The sequence below is a fragment of the Erinaceus europaeus genome, chromosome 11 (genome assembly GCF_950295315.1).
Source record: "Erinaceus europaeus chromosome 11, mEriEur2.1, whole genome shotgun sequence".
NCBI classification, from domain to species: Eukaryota; Metazoa; Chordata; class Mammalia; order Eulipotyphla; family Erinaceidae; genus Erinaceus; species Erinaceus europaeus.
In genome coordinates, this window is record NC_080172.1 from 46,286,201 (window position 1) to 46,301,773 (window position 15,573).

At 43.5% G+C, this 15,573-nt stretch overlaps 1 protein-coding gene across 1 annotated transcript in view; it reads left to right on the plus strand.

The window, feature by feature from the left end:
• The window catches only part of LOC103127294 (titin-like), a 132,298-nt gene that overhangs the window by 115,708 nt on the left and 1,017 nt on the right, over window positions 1–15,573 (plus strand). The gene's annotated exons all lie outside the window — the stretch shown is intronic.

The following is a 15,573-nucleotide window of genomic DNA, read 5'->3' on the forward strand; positions in this document are numbered from 1 at the left end:
ATTCTTTAATCCTCTGGGAGTATGGACCCAGAATGGGATGCAGGTTGAAGGTCTGGCTTCTGTAATTGCTTCCCCACTGAACATGGGCATTGCCTGTTCGATCCATGCTCCCAGCCTGTCTCTCTTTCCCCAGTGGGGAAGGGCTCTGGGGAAGCAAAGCTCTAGGACACATTGGTGGGGTTGTCTGTTCAGGGAAGTCTGGTTGGATCATGATAGCATCTGGAACCTGGTGGCTGAAAAAAGAGTTGACATATAAATCTAAAAAAATTGAGGAAGGGGTATAGATATTGTTGACTGTAAACCCCATCTATTTGATGTGACCTGGGCCCCATATTCAGCTTAGAAGCCTATGTGACCTTGCATCCCTCTAGATCTGAGATCATATTCTGTGGTCATGAGTAGGAACATTCCAAGTAAAAGGAAAAGAAAAGAAAGAATAAAAAAACCTAGTATAGCCACAGGCCCTTTGGAATATAACTAAAATATGCCTACTAGCTATCTACAAAATGGAGGACCCCCAACTCTTCATCTGCACTATTCCATCTTTTAGGTCCATGATTGGTCAACAATTTGTTTGGCTTTGTATGTTAACTCTCTTTTATGTGCAGATGACCCCACCAATGTGTCCTAGAGCCCTGCCTCCCCATAGCCTTGTCCCACTAGGAAAAGTGAGAGACAGGCTGAGAGTATGGGTATACCTACCAATGCCCATATTCAATGGAGAAACAATTACAGAAGCCAGACCTTCCACCTTCTGCACCCCATAATGAACCTGAGTCCCTCCTCCTGGAGGGTTAAAGAATAGGAAAGCTGTTGTATGCTTTACATTGGGTTGTTCTAGCTCTCCCCCTGCCAAGAAAATTGGTTTAGTCCTGCTAGTTTGGCGGCCCCGCTTGTCCCCGCCCCAAAGGAACCCAGAGAGGGTTCAAGAGTTCCAGAGTTCGAGAGTGCTTGGCGCTGTCGCGGGGGAAAAAGGCAACAGAGTTCTGTTTGGTGATTAGTTTGGGTTGGTTTATGAATCGTTGTTCTTGAATAAAGAAATACAGCTTCCCTGCCCAGCCGTATGTCTCTGGTCGTCTCTGTTACCCGCCCGTGAAGCTAGCCCGGCCAGCTAGAGCCTCCAAATTTTAACAACAGAAAGCTGTCAGGGGACGGGAGGAGATATGGAGTTCTAGTGGTGGGAATTACCTGGAATTGTACCCCCTCATATTCTACGGTCATGTCAGTGTTTCCATTTTATAAATAATAATTAAAAAAATAAGATCCTACATTGGGGGTGAGAGTGTTCTATAGACACTTACCATGGGGAGATGCGAACCTATACTCATTTATCAACAACTGTACTATAAGCCATAACCACCCCAATAAAATAGTCAAAATAGGGAAATGAATGACCACACCACTTAGCTTTCTCCATTTACAGTTCATTTCTTTCACATCTGAGTCATGCAATGCTTTGTTCCACTTTTATGATGTCCATTGCACCTTATTTTTCTCTTCATCCTTCAGTGCCCCCCTCCCCAATAGACTGTACACCTGTTTTTTATTTTTATTTGTATTTCTACCAGGGTTATTGCTGGGACTCAGTACCAGCACTACAAATCCACTGCTTCCTGTGGCCATTATTTTTCTTTTTTTCCCCTGACTTTTATTAGATTACACTAAAGGGGAAATTAAGAGAAGACAGGGAGATAGAGAAAGGGAGAGAAAAGTCAATTCCTACAGACCTGCTTCAGTGCTCATGAAGCAGAGCCACTGCAGGTGGGCAGCAGGGTCTTGAGCCTGAGCCCTTTAAGTTGGTAATTGTATGCTGAACTGGGTGTGTCAACACTCAGCTTCTAGACTACACTTCTAAGCCCCATTGCCTTGGAATGAAGTCCTTCATCTGGTTTTAGATCCTTTCTCCCAGTACCACCTACTTAACCTTACTAAACTCTCTTCTCCTTATCTTTGCTTCCCTCCTCACCTTGCACCCACTCACTAACCCAGTTTCCTTGCACTTTCTCTTCTAATAATTTTCCCTATCATTTTCATCTTCTAGATATTTACTCTTTCTGTAAGCACCAATACAAATGTTCACCATACTAGAACTAGCAGCTTCCAAAGAATGGGCTTCCACAGAATGTATACACAGTGAGACTTGGAATTAACAATGGTCAATGTTCAGGGAGAACTTAAGAGTTTATGTAGGACAACTCTCTAAGTTTGTCTTTGGAAACTGAGAACCAGAGAGGAACTGCAACTTCCTAAAACCATATAGCAAGGCAAGGAGATGGCTCACCTGTTTGAACACACATGTTATAATGCACAAGGACCCAGATTTGAGCCCCTGGCCCACACCAGCAAAGGGAAAGCTTTACAAGTGGTGAAACAGTGTTGCAGGTGTCTCTCTGTCTCTCTCCCTTTCTATTACCCCTTCTCTCTCAATTTCTGGCTGTTTCTATTAATAATTATATTTAAAATAAATAAATAAAAACCACATTAGTAACAAAGTTCAAACTAATCTAAACTAAGCACCACAGTGTTCTTTTATTGACAGTGTTTCTATTATAGAGACCCAGGTATTGCTGTTACCTCAGCAAAACTGGGTTTACTTAAAACAAAGCCCTAGGCCATGTTGTATATCCATAGCCCAGGTTGATCCGGGTATTCAGTAGGTGCTCCCTGAATCACTGCCATGGTGAATGCCTATTCAGTCTTCCTGATGAGTAAATTCACCTTCACAAATCCATCTATCTGTACCCCACTTGCTCCTTCTTATTCTAGAGAAGTGAAATACATGTTCTTAGATCTCAAAAGTATTGAAAGTATTGAATACCAATGAAATCATTTCTACCTGGTCAACCGATCTTTTTGAGGTGAGTGTTTGGTCTAGCTTAAAACAATTACTTCCCTGCAAGGACTTTAAGCACAATAAAATATTCAATCATCTGCACTCCATTATGTGTTCATTCCTTTCTTTCTTTCTTTCTTTCTTCCATCTTTCTTTTTTTTTTTTAATATTTATTTTATTTATTTATTCCCTTTTGTTGCCCTTGTTGTTTTATTGTTGTAGTTATTATTGTTGTTGTTGTTGGATAGGACAGAGAGAAATGGAGAGAGGAGGGGAAGACAGAGAGGAGGAGAGAAAGCTAGACACCTGCAGACCTGCTTCACCGCTTGTGAAGCAACTCCCCTGCAGGTGGGGAGCCGGGGTTCGAACCGGGATCCTTATGCCGGTCCTTGTGCTTTGCGCCACCTGCACTTAACCCGCTGCACTACAGCCCGACTCCCTCTTCCATCTTTCTTTCCCTTTTGTGTTAAAATTAAAGAAATATGATCATGGCCATCTCTGAGTCCCTATAGTGACTTGATCAGCAAAGCTTCCTTCAGTGTGGTGGTAGCTGTGCTTGTGGGAAAGTAGCGTACTATCCAACTGAGCTATTTTTCCCCCTTTTGTTGCCCTTGTTGTTATAGCCTCCTTGTGGTTATTATTATTGCCATTGTTGATGTTGTTCGTTGTTGGATAGGACAGAGAGAAATGGAGAGAGGAGGGGAAGACAGAGAGGGGGAGAGAAAGACAGACACCTGCAGACCTACTTCACCGCCTGTGAAGCGACTCCCCTGCAGGTGGGGAGCCGGGGGCTCGAACCGGGATCCCTACGTCCATCCTTGTGCTTTGCGCCACATGCGCTTAACCCACTGTGCCACCGCCCTACCCCCCAACTGAGCTATTTTTGTCAGTTCATTTCCTAATGGATCTCTCAAACCATTCCCTCTGCTCAGCCCCAGTGTCACTGTCTTGTCCAGGCCCTCCTCACTCTCTTGCTACCAGGACTTCAGAAGGAGCCTCAAAGTTGTGTTTGAACCTCCAATCTCTCTCCTTAAACTTATACAACTATCCCCAACAGAACTGCTCGTGTGAGCTTTGAAAATTCAACCTGCTTTATTTATCATCTCAAAATGTTCCAGTTATCCAGAGTTAAGATTTTTTATGTGTATCTCTCAGTGCAGCTTCACTGCCTAGTATGCCCCTTTACTGACAAGTACACACACCATGTGCTCCTGCCACAGAAGCATCTCCATTTCTTATACAATCCACTTCCTTTCACATAGGTACAGCTTTGCAACACTTTGTTCTTTCCTGGAAATTCTCCCTCCCTTTTTTGTTCTAGTCACCAAACTCACTCATTTTTCAAGACCTACTTCAAATGGCCTCTCTCAGCAGAGCTTCACATTTCCCTCTGGGCCTTCACAGTCTGTTGCTCATGTCAGTTTCTCATAGCTCTTAATACAGTGTGTGTACTAATTTGTTTGCACATGTCTGTTGAGTGTATTCTGTGTCCACCTAAAAACCCCTCTATTGTAGTTGAAAGCTGTAAGTGTGTAACCACCACCACCACCACCACCCCCACCTCATGACCCTCATGACCCTCATCACCTCCAGCACATAGTATAGGATCTGGTAATTACAGATGCTCAGTTTTTAGTGAATAAATGAGTGTTGCTGTACTTGTTTTATTGTAATGAGTAAATTCCTCCCAATCTCATCTCCCTATGTGGTGTGTCTGTGCTCCTCTCTCACCACCACATGCAGTCCTCCCCACCATTCACCACAAGGTCCTTTCATCCTCTCAGCCCCCTCTCATCTCCCTCCTCTAGGTCTTTAGCCCATTTCCACTCAACCACATCTCTTCTTCACTCATGTATGAGAGGAAGAACAATTAGTTACATTTCTAGTTTTTTAGACAAGCACATGGGAATGCATGCCTCAACTTCCTTTCCAACCCAACAGAAGCCTGTGTTGTACTCAGCCCTTTCAAACAAGGACTTGCCCTGGGAGTCTGTAGATGGCTAACCCTGCAGAGCTACCACATTTCCTGGGCTTAAGGCTCAAACCATGGGTCATTCTAGGAGAGTCCTGGCAGGGAGGAAGCTTTAAAATTGGTGGAGTAGTGCTGTGGTGTCTCTCCTCTTTCTATGTCACTGTCTCCCTCACTGTCTCTTACTCTCTGCCTGATAAAAGAAAATGTTTTTCAGGTACAGTGGACTCTGCAGGCATAAGAACTCAGAAATGACCCTTACGAAAAATATGAAATAGGGGCTGGGTAGCAGGACATCTGATTGAACAAACATTACCATATGCAAAGGCCCTGGGTTCAAGCCACTGGTCCTCAACTGCAGTAGGAGGGAGCTTCACAAACAGTGAAGTAGTGCTTCTGGTCTCTTTCCATCTCCCTCTGTATACCCCATTAACTTTCAATTTATTTGTCCTATTAAATATAATAAAAATAAAATATTAAGCAAAAATAAAAAGTAAATTAAATTAAAAACACTTGCCTCTGCCGAGGGGCACTTGAAATTTTAGACACAACCCCACCCTCAATATAAATCACAGGTGGCTTGACACCTTAAGAAATGAAAGTATGTTAAGTGAGCTAAGTCAGAAAGACAAAGACGAGTATGGGATGATCCTACTCAAAAACAGAAGTTGAGAAAGTAGAACAGAAAGGGAAACTCAAAGCAGGATCTGACTCAAAGTAGGGCACCAAAGTAAAAATCTCTGGGTGGAGAGTTAGGGTAGATGCTCAGCATCATGGGGGGGGATGAGGAGGGACACAATCTTTTGGTGGTGGGAATGGTGTTTATGTACACTTCTATTAACTTGTAGTCAAATAATCACTAATAAAAAATGAAAGAAAGAAAAACAAAAGCAGGAAATTCAGGGGAGCATGAAGCATGGCAGTAGATGTCAGATATCAGCATCTGCTCCAGAGACAACAGATGGCTTCATGCTCTGGTGGTGCTCCCACGGCAGACAGCCTTCATGGGGCCTCTTTATGGGAACTGATTGAATGGGCTGCACATTTGGGAGAACAGCCCTAAGCTGTGGACAATAGAGTTTAGGGGAAGGCCATTGGAGCTTTGCCCTTGATTTGCATGGCTGGGGACATGCACTGGCAAGGGGGGTGGGGCAGGTGTGTTCTACTCTTTTGCCTGGAGTGACCCCAAATACAATTCGGGCTGCCTCTATGGGCATGACTGCAGGCAATTATGCCTCCCTATTCCTTCTAGCACTTGGCTGGGGGTGGGGGTGGGGGCAATGGCTTCAAAAGGCCTCCCTCACAGGCACCCTGTACCTCCTCTCTCCACAATTGAGGTCCCCAAGTGGAATAAAGTGCAGCTGTGCTACAGGAAGTTGACCCTGACAGTGAGATATTGGGGCCACTAGATCATTTTTGTTCCCCTGCTCCCACACAAATAATTTATAAAACATTTGTGAGGACATCATGAGAGAACTAGCAATCAGGCAATTGCAAAGCAGAGGCCATATTTGGAAGCCACACTCAGGAGCCTGGTAGAGTACACATGTTACAATACTCAAGGACCCAGACTAAAGCCCTCAGTCCCCATCTGTGGATGGGGGGGATTTTCTAATGGGTGAAGAAATACTGCAGGTGTCTCTCTCTCCCTCTTTCTCTCCCTCTTCACACTCTATTTCTCTCTGTATCCAACAAATAAATATAATATAAAATATTAAAAAGGGGTTGGGGGTTGATAGCATATGGTATGCAAAGAGACTCCAGTGCCTGAGTCCCAGGTTCAATACCCTGAATTACTATAAGCCAGAGCTGAGCAGTGTTCTGGTAAAAGAATAAAACAGATTAGAAAGGACATCATATCCCTGAGTGTATTCATCTTCTCCAGATCTCTTCCTTCCTCTCTGACTCCAGCTTCCTGCAGTCATACTGGGCTTCTGCTATAGTGCATCACCTATGGAGTCAGATATAAGAAAAAGACATCCAGCCACAGAGTGTGTAAGCCCATTGTTGAGCCTACAGGCACTGCCCAAGGGGAGGCTTCAGCAAGGATAGGAGTCAGGCCCCCCATGAGGGAAGAGGATAGCAAACCAGGCCAAAGCCAGTGGCCCTGAAGAACTGTCTGTGTTTCCTTCAACAGATGCAGCTTTCTCTTTTGGTGTATTTCGCCAAAGTAAAAGATTCTGGGGTGGTGGGAGGGTTCAGGTCCTGGGACATGATGGCAGAGGATGACTTAGTGGGGGGTGAATTGTTACATGGAAAACTGGAAAATGTCATGCATGTACAAACTATTGCAGTTTACTGTCACCATCATTAATCCCCCCAATAAAGAAATTAAAAAAAAAGAAGATATAGCTTTGCCAAGCAGGTTTTACTATGGCAATGGTTCAAGAAAAAAGATATATATATATATATATATATAGAGAGAGAGAGAGAGAGAGAAATTAGGTAGGAAGGAAGGATGAAGGAAAGAAGGGAGACAACTTTTCATGAAAGGCCTTTGATATAATGGGCACCAGTGTATATTTTCTGCTTTGATGCAACGCAGCTGGGTTTCATGTGTTTACAGAGCCTTTCAAGTTGCTGGGAGTATGGGCCTTGACCAAATGGATACAGCTGGGCCTGCCAGGCCAACAACTTCTGCTGGGCTTTTTAAGAAGAGCACTGAACTTCAGAGCCGAGAACCTGAAGTGCAACTCTGCTGTCTTTCAAATTGTTAAGGAGAAATATTTGCCTTTGCTATGGAAATGCAACTCAAACAAGATGGAGAAAGGGAAAAATCATGTCCTATGATATGATATTTGGGGTATAATTGCTAATGAAAAAACAACAGGAAATATAGCTTGGTATTAAAGGAAAAAATTTCCTCACTGGGGACTGTGCGGTGGATTACCCTGTAGGGTGCACCCTGCTCCTCTGTTCATCTCTCCAAACTCTAGTCACCTCTACTGTGAAACAGGACAACTGACAGCAACTGTAACTGAATTGCCTTTTTCAGGATGTGATGTCTGTGTCAAAACCATACAGATTTCTCAGAGGCAAGTGAGTAGCTGAGTTCCCCAGCAAGGATGCATTACTTTGCCTTCACTCGTCCCTACTCCATCATTAAAATGAAGGAACTGCTTAATTTCCTGAGATGATATTTCTTAGAGACTGACTGAATATTCTTTCTTTTATCATAGAAAGTTATATAGTTGGGTATGGAATCAGTATCGTTTTGTGTGTGCATATATTTACCCTTTTAGGAATTGTGAATTCAGGTGGCACTTGGTCATTTCCCAGATAAATAAAAGCAAATGTACCTATATATACAACTTCAGGCTCTTATTGACTAAAGAGTGTGTTGTTTACTCAAAAGAAGGTTTTGAATAAATGACAATTTAGTGAGCAAGATCCCAGCACTAGATTTCTTGGAACAAGGTAGCCAAACAAATGGATAATGCACCTGCTTCATTATGTTCACGATGCATGTCCATGCACAGCCCCCACAACATTGGATGACATTTCAGTACTGTGCTATCTATCTATCATCTATCTATCTGTCTATCTATCTATCTATCTATCTATCTATCATCATCATCATCAATCTATCTATCATCTATCATCATCATCTATCTATCATCTATCTATCTATCTATCATCTTCTATTGTTTTGGCTTCTCTATTTTTATCTAACAAGTGTCAGCCTGGAGTGGTGAAGCTCACATGGTAACTTTTTTTATAATGTGATATTTTACCATGTTCTCAACTCAGATTCCAATCCCTTCCCCACATCATTAGAGGAAACTTCAGTGCTATTTCTCCATCCCCCCCCCTCCATATATATATCATTGTCATCAGGGTCATCACTGAGGCTTGGTACTTAATAGTGAATCTCTCTTTCTCTTTCTATCTGAAAAAGTCATCTTAGACTAGTGAAACCCCAGTGACGATGAAGTAAATAAATAAAGGATAAGGGAGAATGTGCTTTAAATGGTACCTCAGTCCATCTCTGCACTCCACTTTCAGCCTCACATTCCCACCTGACCATCATTATCTTCATATGTGTGTCTGTTCACCCCTGATGTGCTTGTCCTGCACCTCTTAACCCCATGTCCCACTAAGTCTCAGAAGTGCAAAAGGTAGGTCTAGTCTATATCTGGCTGTGCTCTCATGCAGGGGCAAGGGGAAAGAGGGGAAGAGTAGTACCAAGAGGCAGGCACTCCTAACTCACCTGCCTTCGCTCTCTCTAGGCTGCCTACTCTCAGCCAAGGTCATTGCAACATTCTGCATGACAGAATAGGTATTGAAGAAGGAATAATATATAAGTTAATTTTACTTTTATATAGGCAGAGAGATATTGAGATGGAAGTGGAGATGATAGATAGATAGATAGATAGATAGATAGATAGATGATAGAGAGATAGATAGATAGAGATAGAGCATTACAACCCTGCTTCACCACTTGCTAATCTTCCTTCCTGCAGGTAGGGACTATGGGCTTAAGCCTGTGTCTATGCACTTGGTAGCCTGTGTTCTACTGGGCATGTCGCCACCCAGTCCTTTTTTAATGACTTAATCATTAAGTTGATGAAATAGCTCACTTGAATAGCTGAAATAGCTATTCAAATAGGAGAAGAGTCCAAGAAATAAATAGGAGAAATAAATAGGAGAAGAGTCCAAGAAAAAAGCAGAGACACAGAAGTTATGACTAGAAGAGGAAAATAGGTCTCTGAGGTTACAACTCCACATGAGAGAGTACAGGAAGAAAGCAGCTCCCAAATATGGGAAAAGTATATAAATATTGATAACTGTAAATCCTCATCTCTTTGAACTGAAGCCCATATTCAGCACAGGAGCCTATGTACCTTTGCATCCCTATAGGTCTGAGCTCACTTTCTGTGGTCACAGCTAGGAACATTCCAGGCTGCACTAATTTGAGGACCCATCTTTTTCAGCTACCAGGTTCCAGATACTACCATGATGCCAATCTGACTTCCCTGGGCAGACAACCCCACCAATGTGTCCTGTAGCCCTCTCTTCCCAGACCTCTACCCGACTAGAGAAAAAGAGAGACTGGCTGGAAGTATGGATCGACCTATCAGTGCCCATGTTCAGCGGGGAAACAATTACTGAAGCCAGACCTTCCACCTTCTGCAACCCCTAGTGATCCTGGATCCATAAGCCCAGAGGAATAAAGAATAGGAAAGCTATCAAAGGAGGGGATAGGATACCAAGTTCTGGTGGTGGGAATTATGTGGAATTGTACCCCTCTTACCCTATGGTCTTTTAAGTATTTCCATTTTATAAATAAAAAAATTAATAAGAAAGATAAAGATGAGTATGGTATGATCCCACTCATAAATAAAAGTTGAGAAAGAAGAACAGAAAGGGAAACTCAAAGCAGAATCTGACTAGGCTTGGAGTATGGCACTAAATTAAAAAACTGTGGGTGGAGGGTTATTGTAGGTGTTTGGCTTCACAGTGGGGGGAGGACACAGACATTTGGTGGCAGGAATGGTGTTAATGTACACTCCTATGAACGTATAGTCTTACTAATCACCATTTAATCAATATGAGAGGGGGAAATGGATTGAGTGAATAAAACTTTTGGTGCATAGACCATAGTTCTGAGTATATATTTCTTCAATCTAACCACTTACGATTTCAAATTGGTAATCTGATTAAATTTTTACAGTGGTCTTAAATTGATAATGCATTTCTAATAATGACTTTTCTTTGAAATATTAAATCACCTATAATCTTATACCAGGGAGAACAGAAGCAACTGGTTGCATCACTTTATATGATACAGCTATATGTAAATAGTATTAAAGAACATAAACTATGGTAAGGTCTTGTATGATACAGCAAATTCTAACAATGGGATTTTCAAAGTCGACTAAATTTCCAAATAACTCGATTATAATAACTATCTATTATCTTCTTAAACCTAAGAGAGCAGGAACCTTCCCCATTCTCTATAAAACTCATACAGTTCCTAGTCCTGGAACCTCTGGGGTCAAGTTTGCTTTCCTGTATGCTTCTCTCAATTCATACCAATTGATACTACATCTGCTGATTTCAGCCTGATCAGTGCAATAGCATGTTTCACTTTGGACTCTATCTAGAGATATCAGGAGTGGCATGTCAACCCTCCAGCTTCATTACTCTGGTGAGAGCTTTCCTAGCTCACAGGACTGCCTAATTCCATTTCAGGTGGTGCACTTCCTAACAAAGCCTCAGAACCTAGAGAATGTCATACATCAAAAGTGACAGCAGCAACAAATACTGGAGAGGTTGTGGGAACTAAGGAAACCTCTTAAACTGCAGGTGGAAATGTAAATTGGTCCAACCACTGTGGATAGCTGTCTGAAGAACCCTTAAAGAGTTAGACATGGACCTCCCATATGACCCAGTAATTACTTTCCTAAGGATATACCCCAAGGACTCCATAACACCCAACCAAAAAGATATGTGTACAGGCATGTTTATAGCAGAACAATTCGTAATAGCTAAAACCTGGAAGCAACCCAGGTGCCCAACAACAGATGAATGGCTGAGAAAGCTGTAGTATATATACACAATGGAATACTATGTAGCTATTAAGAATAATGAACCCACCTCCTCTGACCCATCTTGGATAGAGCTAGAAAGAATTATGTTAAGTGAGATAAGCAAGAAAGAAAAAGATGAGTATGGGATGATCCCACTCATAAACAGGAGTTGAGAAAGAAGAACAGAAATGGAAACTCAAAGCACAATCTATAAGTATCACTTATTGTGTCTTTTTGTTTTTAGGTTTTTCTATTTACTTGATGTTTTGGGTCACTGCAAACTAATTCCAGGCCATGGCTTATCTTCCTGTATGCTTCACTCAGTCCATACCATTTGATACTGCATCTTCTGAGCTCAACCAAATCAATGCAACCAGTCCCCTTCAACACATTTCACTTTGGACTTTGTCCAGAGACACCAGGTGTGGTGCCCTTCAGCTCCAACCCTCTGGTGAGACCATTCCTAGCTCACAGGACTCCTCAGTTCCATATCGGGTAGTTCACCTCCTAACAAAGCCACAGAACCTAGGTGTATAGACCAGGGACCATGGGACAGAACACGTGCACATGTACCCAGAAGTTAGGGGAAAATAATTACCTTAAAGCAGATAAGCTGTTTTTATCTGTTTAAATGACTCATTTAGGCTAGTTTGTAGTTCTGGATGCAATCACTAGATGCCACTGGTAACATGTAGCAGACAGCTACAGTCTCCCAACTCCGTGATTTCATTGAATAACTTGGCCAGAAGATAGCTCTCCTAGTGGGATATGCACTTCAGTATGTAGGAGAACACAAGCTTAAGCCTCCAGAATCTAATGAAAATACCCTGTAAAGTGGGAGTTTCATCATCAGTGAAGTGGTGTCATGGTGTGTGTCTATGTGTGTATGAGTGTGTGTGTGTGTGTGTGTGTGTCCCTCCTTGTTTCTGTCTTCTTCTTTTAGCATTTGCCCTTCTTCCATAGCCAGTTAGCAGCGTCAGGTTGAGCCTGATGTAAAGTTTTGAGACCTCCTTTGAATCTGGAGAGATGACAGTCATTGACTATGTGGGTCATAGTCTGTCTGTAGCTGCAGGGGCAGTTCGGGTCGTCTCTGGCTCCCCAGCGATGGAACATAGCGGCGCACCGGCCATGGCCTGTTCGATAGCGATTGAGGAGGGCCCAATAATAACGTGCTAGGTCAAAGCCGGGTTGACGCTTGCAGGGGTCTGTGATGAGGTGTTTGTTTTTTACCTCAGCTGACTGCCAACTCTGTTTCCAAGAGACTGGAACAGAGAAGTTCAGTGTAGGCATAGAAGACCAGATTGGATGACGAGACGTCAAGCATTGGACAGGGTGGGAGAAGATATACACGTATATTGGCAGGTCCGGTCGAGCGTAGACGTGGGAAATGAACTTAGATGATGCCGCATCCCGACGAATATCTGGCGGGCGATGTTGCTAAGAACTGGCAGCCATGGAACCGGGGTGGAATGGATGGTTCCAGAAATTATCCTCATAGAGGAATATAATTTGGAATCGACCAAGTGGACATGGGGGCTACGGAACCATACTGGGGCACAGTATTCTGCAGTGGAATAGCATAATGCCAGAGATGATGATCGTAGTGTGGAAGTGCTCGCGCCCCATGAGGAGCTGGCCAGTCTTGCAATGATGTTGTTCCTCGCGCCCATCTTTGCTGCAGTTTTTATGAGATATTTGTGAAATGACAGAGTGCGATCGAGAGTAACGCCAAGATAGACTGGCTGGGCTTCATGCCGGATTCTCGTATCCTCAAGTTGCACATTAAGCTCACGCATGGCCGAGGCATGGTGTAGATGGAAAACAGATGATACCGTTTTTGTAGTGCTAGGGATTAGTCGCCATTTTTTACAGTAATCAGGTATCAGAGACATGTCTTTCATGAGTGTTTCCTCAAGGATGTCGAACTTTGATGCCTGAGTTGCACAGCAGATGTCATCGGCGTAGATGAACTTCCTTGAAGAAGTTTCTGGAAGGTCATTGATGTAAATATTAAATAGTGTAGAAGCCAGAACAGAGTGCTGGGGGAGGCCACTTGAGACAAGTCTCCATCTGCTAGACTTGTCACCCAGATGCACCCGGAATCTTCTGTTTTGGAAAAGAAATGATAGAGTGTTGGCCATCCATGGAGGCAGGCATCTTGAGATCTTGACTAGGAGACCATGATGCCAGACCGTGTCATAGGCTGCTGTGAGATCAACAAAAACAGCACCCGTCTTTAAATTCTTCTGGAATCCATTTTCAATGTAAGTTGAGAGGGCCAGGACTCGTTCGCAAGTAGATCTTCCTGGGAGGAAACTAGCTTGGGCGGGTGATAGGAATTTCTCTGTAAGAGGAGAAATTCATGACAGAAGCAGCCTCTCAAGGAGTTTGTAACACACGGAGAGGAGAGAGATTGGTCTATAGCTTGGGTCTTTCTTTGGTTTCAAAACTGCTATTATCTTTGCACGACGCCAAATTTTGGGCATAGATTCGGATTCCAAGATGTGGGACAGGAATGTAGTGAGCCACTTCTTTGCTGCAGGGCCCAAGTTAAGAATGAGTTCTGGGGTGATGTTATCATAGCCAGCAGCTGTTCCCAGTTTAACCCTCTTCAAAGCGTCTTCCAGTTCAGACAGTGTAAAGGGAGAGAGTTTTGGAGATGGACAAGATAAACGAAGTGGGATGACCACTCATGGGAAATTTCTCTTTTCCAGACTGGGTCGATCTTAGCACGTCCAACTTGAGTTAGGTGACTGGCCACTGAGTTTGAAGATACTGGAGGATGGGAGATGGGAGAGGGTTGGCTACTGGCACCCAGACTATGAAGAAGCTTCCAGGCCTTCCTACTTGAGTGGGTGAAGTTCAGACTTTCCGTGAGTTGTTGCCAGCAGGCTTGGTGTGCTGCATCCAGGGAGGCAATGAGATGGTCAGCCACATCTGGGTCACCCGACTCATCATACTGCTTTAGTAGTTGCTCGCATTCAACATCAAGACAAGGCATATAGTTAGCACGTCTCCCACGAGGAATAGCTTGGGAAGCTGCTTTGAAGATGGCTTGGCGGGAGCGCCTGTAGGAATCTTCAGAGGGGATAGAGTTAATTGGAATTTCAGGAATAGATTTGTTGGTAAGATCACTGAACAGACGCGGGATGCACCACGAGAAGGTCGATCCAATGCATCCCGTGATTGAAAGAAAAAGGACTTCTGGGGGTGTGACTATGGAGCAGGAACACTTTCACATCACTTTCTTTTTATACTAGAAAAATAAGAAAGACCAGCAGGTGCTTTGGGACCTGGAAGCCCCAGCTGCCCCAGTGGTTGGAGCTGTCTTGTTGAGACCAGGGCTCCATCTGACAGACTTGGAAGACATCGTGAAGAAGAAAGCAAAGATGCTGCTGTATCACAGGTAGTTCAGAATTTTTTTTTCATTCCATCCCTGATGAGCAATGGAGCTTCATCCCTTGGGGAGGCAGTCAGGGGACACCCTGGCTAGAAGAGACAGAGGGAAACACAGTGACATACTGAAACCACCAGAATAGTGTGAATTGGGTGACATTTCCACCTATTAGAGGTTGGGCAGTGTCTATAATCAAGCACTCCATGTAGCAATGTACACAAATTGTCCCTTTCTTCCTTTATCTCCTATTTTGTTTCTTTCTCTTCTATCTCTTCTTCTCTCTCTCTCTCTCTTCCTCTCTCTCTCTCTCCTCTTCCTTTCTCACTTTCTTTCTACTGCCACAAGGGTTATTGCTGGGGCTTGGTGCCTGCCCAAGGAAACTAATTTATTTAAAGTCTTGATTTCACAAGCCAGTATTATTACTTGGAGAGAGGCATGGCTTGGGGAGTTCCAAAGTCCCCAGTTCAAAGTTCCCAGTCTTTCCCTTCACTTTGACAGGATAGCTATGTGGCACATAGTCACACCCCTGGTGAACACCTGTGTCTCAGAGGCTCCCCAGCCTTAGGGGGCAGCAGGTACTAAGAAAGTAAGGAGGGAGCTCAAGAGATCACCTAATGGCCTGCCTATCTCTGCCTCCTCACACTCAGTTCTGACTCAAAGTGCACACAGGCATTGTGGACCATCAACTGTCACTGACTTGTGACTTGAATGTTAAAGTACAACAGATGACAGACACGAGGATGAATCAAGGATGTATCAGCTCATGTCCATAAACTGCTCTGGATCTCTGTGCTGCTCAGTTAGTGGCTGAGATAAAGAAAAACAAAAAAAGTGATGGGGC